Raw genomic sequence first — 7,281 nt, 5'->3', positions numbered from 1 at the left:
TGCATAAAAATGTATAAACACAAAGTTGAGAATCTATGGCGTAAATGTATACATACATAATATATATATATATATATATATATATATATATATATATATATATATATATATATATATATTTATATATATATGCAAATGCACAAAATGTAAAAATATACAACCAAGAACCAATAGCAACACTTTATATATAAATTTGATAAATTGAGATAGGCCATACCTCTGGCCTTTAGTCCGAACTTGTGAGTGTACATTTAAAAGATAGTATTTAATTTACATCTGAATTGCGCGTTAAAAATTTAAAAATTCGAATACCATGTGGCAAAAATGAATTAAGTCGACGTGTTATCTTTTAAAAACAATAGATATAAGGCGACGGCTCCTCATGGAGAACATAATATATTTGTGAAGGGGGTGATCGCCATCATTCATAACTTTCTCCATTTTACTTAGACAAAATCTCTTGAACAGTTCTTCCACATTGGAAATTGGGTGAGTATAACTCTTGGCTTTATCAATTACCCGATCAATTTCTTTATGTCGCAAATACTATCATTTCCACTCCATGCTGTAATACAAAAAGTTATAATGGTCTTCAAAACGGATCTATACAAAAACGGTTCATATCTTTTTGTCTATGTCAAATTCTGAAAGTTTCCGAGTAAAATACATTCTTTTGTTCAATTTAGAGATAACAGCATCGGGTTGTAAATGCCACTGCAATTTATTGCCAATTAAAATAGTTTTAAATATCGTTGGGTTATTGAGCACGATAGAAATAACTCGTTGACAAAGAAATGAAAGAATCATATAATATCACATAAAAAGCATTTATTAACTCAATCAATCCTAGAAATTTTTGCTTCTTTTCAAAATTGGGAAAAATGTATTAAAAGGAGCACGGGCATAGATAGTTTTATTCAACTACCATTAACATGCAAAACATAAGCTTTGATATTACGCTTAAAATTTGTCTCAGAAAAATGTAATAAATAGGCATGGGACAAAGACTACTATACAAGAGGTAAAAGTAACACGGGTAAAATACGGATATAATCGGTGTTAGGGTTGAGTGAGTTAAACCACATGCATGCCTAATTTTATTGCACTCTGTCACACATAGCGGGAATGGTGGAAACTTTTGTAAGAATACTTGATATTTCGACTTCGGAAGTGACACAAAGAAGGAATTATAAAGAATTACAACAAAAATCGCGAAAACGCAAATTTTTAAATTCTCGAAACAGAATCTTTTTCTACCAACGTGTCCTCAATGATTATCGCCAATACGCTTCAACAGTCGTGACGTCACTTCCCTCTTAATGACGCATGGTAACTTAGTAACTGGCTCTAAACTATCGGAACAATAGCGGACGCCCTTATGAAATATTTCTCCGACGAGCATAAAAGCGTATCCAGAGGAAAAAAACAAACAAACATTATAAAGCTGATTATGTTTTAAATTTTACACATTCTGATCACAAGACATATAAAATTTTTTTGCCAGCACGAAGAATAAAAAAATACCGATTTTCTTTGTTTAGAACCACGTTGTCCGCCGTTGGTGGGCGACGTGACATCAGACTATTGAGTCCAATTGTCTTCTACTGTTGCTTTAAACAATAAACGTTATCTTTATGAAATCATTCTGAAATTACTTTGATTTCAAGAGAGAGAGAGAGAGAGAGAGAGAGAGAGAGAGAGAGAGAGAGAGAGAGAGAGAGAGAGAGAGAGAGAGAGAGAGAGAGAGAGAGCCTGACTCCTTGGCCATTTTCATGTAGGAAATGAGGTTGCAAAGTTTTAAATGTATGATGTATTATTATTATTATTATTATTATTATTATTATTATTATTATTATTATTATTATTATTATTATTATTATTATTATTATTTTATTATTATTATTATTATTATTATTATTTTTATTATTATTATTATTATTATTATTATTATTATTATTATTATTATATTATTATTATCTTATTATTTTCTTCTTCTTCTTCTTCTTCTTCTTCTTCTTCTTCTTATTATTATTATTATTCATATTACTATTATTATCATCATTATTATTATTATTATTATTATTATTATTATTATTATTATTATTATTATTATTATTATTATTATTATTATTATTATTATTATTATTATATTATTATTATTATTATTATTATTATTATTATTATTATTATTATTATTATTATTATTATTATTATTATTATTATTATTATAATAATTATTACTATTACTATTTCTCACTTAATTTCCCTCATCAGCCTATACAAGTTAAAGGTTATACTTCACCACACGCCTTTGCTCCGAGCAGATTTTGTGATAATTTTCATCATTTAATCGTACATTTTTCTATTAATACCTAAGAAAAAGATTACTCACCTACCAGCGACGATCTCTGCCCAGGAACATAACACACTGTAATGGTTAGGCAGCTCCGCTTATGAACTTTACTGTAATACTTACTAATCATGAGACCAATGAGTAAGTCCAGCTATCCTTGACCTCAGGTCAGTAATGGAAATGCACAGTGGTCTAAGAATAGATTTGTTTACCACACATGTATACGTACTGTACAGGTGTGTGTTGAATATACTGTAGGCAGCTGTTCCGGTGACTGGTCAAATCAAACATATAATAATATATTGACCTGAAATGACCGGGCCTCGGTCTGGCACCAATAAGGTAGATTTCCGTTGAACGTGTAGACAGACACCATTGCTGTCGTTTACCAGTTTATTATCGTAACTGGAAAGATAAGGATTTAAAAATTTGGCCAGAAAATTTATCCTTCAAATATCAATTGATTTAAATGACCATCCTCTTGTAAAACAAAACAAAACAACTCTGAAACCTGGGACGTCGCGAGGTCTTGTTTAGTCCCAGTTTTGAGAGTTTTTGCCAAGATGAGGGTCATATTTATCGATCGATATTTGAAGGCCGAGTTTTCTGGCCAAATTTTGAAATACGTGTTTTTCCAGAGTATATTTAAGATAACTGGTCAATTTGTATTTGTCTTTACAGTTCTTCGCATTTAATTCTTCACGTATTTGTGTGGCTTTGTGGTCTCGTGGTAATGAATAACAATGTGAAATTGAATGTAAGCTTCAATTTACTATACGGAAACACATAAAATGGACGTTTCGGGTTTCCCCTTCCTCAACAAACATGATGAATGAAACACTACAGACGGATGAGATAATGTGGTAGTGGCGTTGTTAAGATGAATGCGAAAATTGAGTTATAGTAAAATTGACTAGAAATGGATTGTATTATAATCTAACTTAAACAAATTATGCTTATTTTCTTCAATTAGAAAAATAAGATTTAATCCAGTTTCATATTTTGGTCCATAAAAATGTCGTAGAACTGGAACAAAAAAACAAACAAACAAACAAACACACAAAAGAAACAAAACAAAGACAAAACAAAATAAAAGACAAAAAAAAAAAAATAAATCAAAACATACAAACAAACAAACAAACAAAACATGAAATATCTATTTTGGCCCCCCAAACATCGTTAAAAAGACCCTGGTAAAAAAACAAACATTCAAAACAACCCGCCAAAAAAAAAAATTAAAAAAATAAATAAAACAAACAAAACATTAAAAAATATCCAATTTTAGTGTACAAATCACATCACCACAATCCCACTCAAGGACGTTGTGTGGCATATGTTACCCATCGTCACAAAACGTTATTATATTAGTCATGGTGAACCAAACACTGGGAATGGGAGCGATCTATATTCATGTTTTCCTCCAACCAAGTCATCAATCACATGGTTTGTCCAACGATTGGATATTTGTTTGTTTGTTTTAAGGGTTTTACGGCGCTTGCAAAACATTTAGGTCATATCAGCGCCAGTAAAAAGGAAGAAAATGGGATAGTAAAAAGTTCTAGAATTACAATAAAGCATCCAAGAAAAGAGAAGAAAAGGGGAATTGGTTCAAATAAGAAACAGGTGTAGATTCCAAAAGCACACTATCAAAGTACTTAGTTTGAGATCACTAAAAGTCTCATCCAGACACAAGCACAGGTCCCAACTAAGAGGGACACACTCAAATGTTTACAAATCATATATAATATGTAAACAAAACAATACAGTGCATAACAGGGAGATGATTTACAAGGAAAAAATATCATCTCCCAAAACTCTAACTATAAATTTGACTGTTTCCCTCCCAGCTAGGGTATCCAGCCAGGGCCATGACAAAACCAAGTAATCTCATTCCAAGACAAAGACAGAAAGCATGTTGGATAACAGACATAGGGGATAGAAGACACAGTGTGTACCCCCCTTCCCACTATGGGAGGTCAGGAACCCCGCCCAAAACGATTGGATGTTTCTTCAGAAATGTAAACACGCTGCTTTGTTCATGAAAGTTGTAAACATACACATGTGTCAAGCTGAACAAAATGACCATGATGTTAGATATTTCAAAAACTGTGAACACTTTTCACTATGTTGGTCACTTTGACCACATCTTCCACTGTGACCAATGAGCTCGAGCATATGGAAATGTAATATAGATCATACCCATTGACTTTGAGTTCTAAATTACGGAATTTGATTGGAATTTTATTGGAATTTTTATGAGCACCAGAGAAGAATGAATGGATATTTTCAAATTGTTCAATTCTCAAACTGTGTAGTTCTGACATATTTTCATCCTATATTCTATTTTCGAAATCCGGTCCCTCCGGACACAATCCTGATTTGAGACGGTGACTGTCATATCGGTCAAACTAGATCACTGCCCGAAATGAAATGTGTGAAATGAAATGCATATGTTACAGTGAATGACAAAATCAGTCGGATGGTTAAAAAGGTTTGAACTGAGATATTGCCAAGTTTAGTTAGAAGGTCAGTTAAAAAAAAAAATCAAAAATGAATTCTTGTCATAAATTATTAAACTAACCCCTTTTTGTACATCTTTGGGAAATATCAAAGCTTCATTTCACTTCTAAATATTTTTTATAGCTAGTCAAGTTGAAGAAGTATGGATTTGAGAAAAGGTGCTGGATACCTTTCCCATACATCTGACCATAACTTAATGAAAAATCACTCAATTTTCTTCAAATTAAGATTTAAATACTCTGGCGGAGCATATGCTTTCAAAAAATGAAAAAAATAAAATGCAAATCCGAACTGTTCACCTTCAGACTGATTATGTCACGCACTGACACCTGCCGACTACCACGGAAAAAAAAAATCAATTTTTTTGCTCACATTTAAGAACTTCATGAACATTTGTGACCCCAAGCCTATAAAACGGTATTGAGTCGGGATGATTAAGATGCTGAAAAGGAATTTATAGCCAGAAGTATCATGCTTTAGTTGAGTTCGTTTGCTTCATAAAAGAGGAGAAGGAATATCATATTTTAATGTGCTAAATACCAACGTTTCATGTTTTTGACCAGTTTAACTATAATTTGACTTTTTAGCATCAGGCCCAACCCGACATAATACCGTTTTGAGACGTTGGGTCACATTTAAAGTCATTAAATCTTATTGAAAATGAAGGTTGATGCGAGAGTTCATAAGTTGAAGTCTTTTGAACTGTTAAATAAAGTTCGGCTATGTGGTCTTGTGGTATGGCACTCGCTTTCGGATCGGAAGGTCCTGGGTTGAGCAAAGTTGAGTTCTTGGAAAAGACTCTTTACTAACATTCTCTCACCGTACTCAGGTGTAAAATGCGTACCTTGCCGTTTACAGTGTTATCTTTGTCCGAAAAAAAAAATAATATCGCCTAATAGGCGTCATCATGTCTCGTCCTACGTGTTAAGTGTTGCTGTTGGCGCTTTGAGCACATTTCATGGATATTGTACTGTATAAAATAGCTCATTTATATTATAATACTATTTCGACTAACAAGACAAAAATGTGACTTTTCACCTCAAAACGGTATTAAGTCGGGATGGCTAAGATGTTGAAAATTGAATTTATAGCCAGAAATAACAGACTTGTGTTGAGTTTGTATGTTTTATTGAGGAGAATGGATACCATATTTTATGGTGCAAATGCCAACAATTTATATTTTTGACCAGTTTAACATTAAATTCGGCTTTTAAGCATCAGGTACGTTCCGACACAACACCGTTTTGAGACGATGGGTCACAAATAGTATAACATTCCAAACGGATTCCCCACAGATCGTACCTCGGGAGTGCCCGCATTGTTCACCAGTCAGAAATTCCAAAACCCAATTTTATATGAATCAACAACGATGAATAATAATATAAAGTAACAGCTTCGAAAAATTACAAAATTCAAGTCATGAAACCTTTCGGGCTCAATAGGACCCAATAACAAAAAAACAATAGAAAATATTAAGCGGAATTTAAAGCGATGTATTAATGTTAAATATAATGTGTTAATATGTGAATGGTGCTTCACTTTACCTTTTTTGTGTGATGCGCAGTGTTTAGCATTGTTATTATTATTATTATTATTATTATTATTATTATTATTATTATTATTATTATTATTATTATTATTATTATTATTATTATTATTATTATTATTATTATTATATTATTATTATTATTATATTATTATTATTATTATTATTATTATTTATTATTATTTATTATTATTATTATTATTATCATTATTATTATTATTATTATTATTATTATTATTATTATTATTATTATTATTATTATCATTATTATTATTATTATTATTATTATTATTATTATTATTATTATTATTATTATTATTATTATTATTATTATTATTGTTATTATTATCCATACAAATCTATTTGCCGGCTGGTGTACATTGGACCAATAGGTTTCAAAGTTTCAAAACGTTTATTTAGAACTTTCATGGCCAATAATCATAATTTTTCTGTGAACAAAATATATCATCATCAACAACAACAAAGACAACAACAATAGTTAATAATGATGATGATGATAATAATAATAATGATAGTAATAATAATAATAATAATAATAATAATAATAATAATAATAATAATAATAATAATAATAATAATAATGCTAATGATAATGATAATAATAATAGTAAATAATAATAATAATAATAATAATAATAATAATAATAATAATAATAATAATAATAATAATAAATAATAATAATGATAATGATAATAATAATAATAATAATAATAATAATAATAATAATAATAATAATAATAATAATAATAATATAATAATAATAATAAATATAATAATAATAATAATAATAATAATAATAATAATAATAATAATAATAATAATAATAATAATAATAATAAT

The 7,281-nt window shown here is 29.6% G+C and overlaps 1 protein-coding gene across 1 annotated transcript in view; it reads right to left on the bottom strand.

Annotated features, from left to right (window-relative positions):
* The window catches only part of LOC144957014 (uncharacterized), a 6,620-nt gene extending 4,150 nt beyond the window's left edge, over positions 1-2,470 (bottom strand). Inside the window, exon 1 of the mRNA XM_078887937.1 lies at positions 2,393-2,470. The gene's annotated coding sequence lies outside the window, so the exon portion shown is untranslated. The remainder of the gene's footprint in view (positions 1-2,392) is intronic.
* Positions 2,471-7,281: the final 4,811 nt, after the last annotated feature.

This window comes from Berghia stephanieae, chromosome 11, assembly GCF_034508935.2.
Source record: "Berghia stephanieae isolate SIO BIC M18660-M18661 chromosome 11, UCSD_Bste_1.3, whole genome shotgun sequence".
Lineage (NCBI taxonomy): Eukaryota > Metazoa > Mollusca > Gastropoda > Nudibranchia > Aeolidiidae > Berghia > Berghia stephanieae.
Note: the sequence above shows the minus strand (reverse complement) of the source record. Positions and strands in the feature narration are given on the sequence as shown.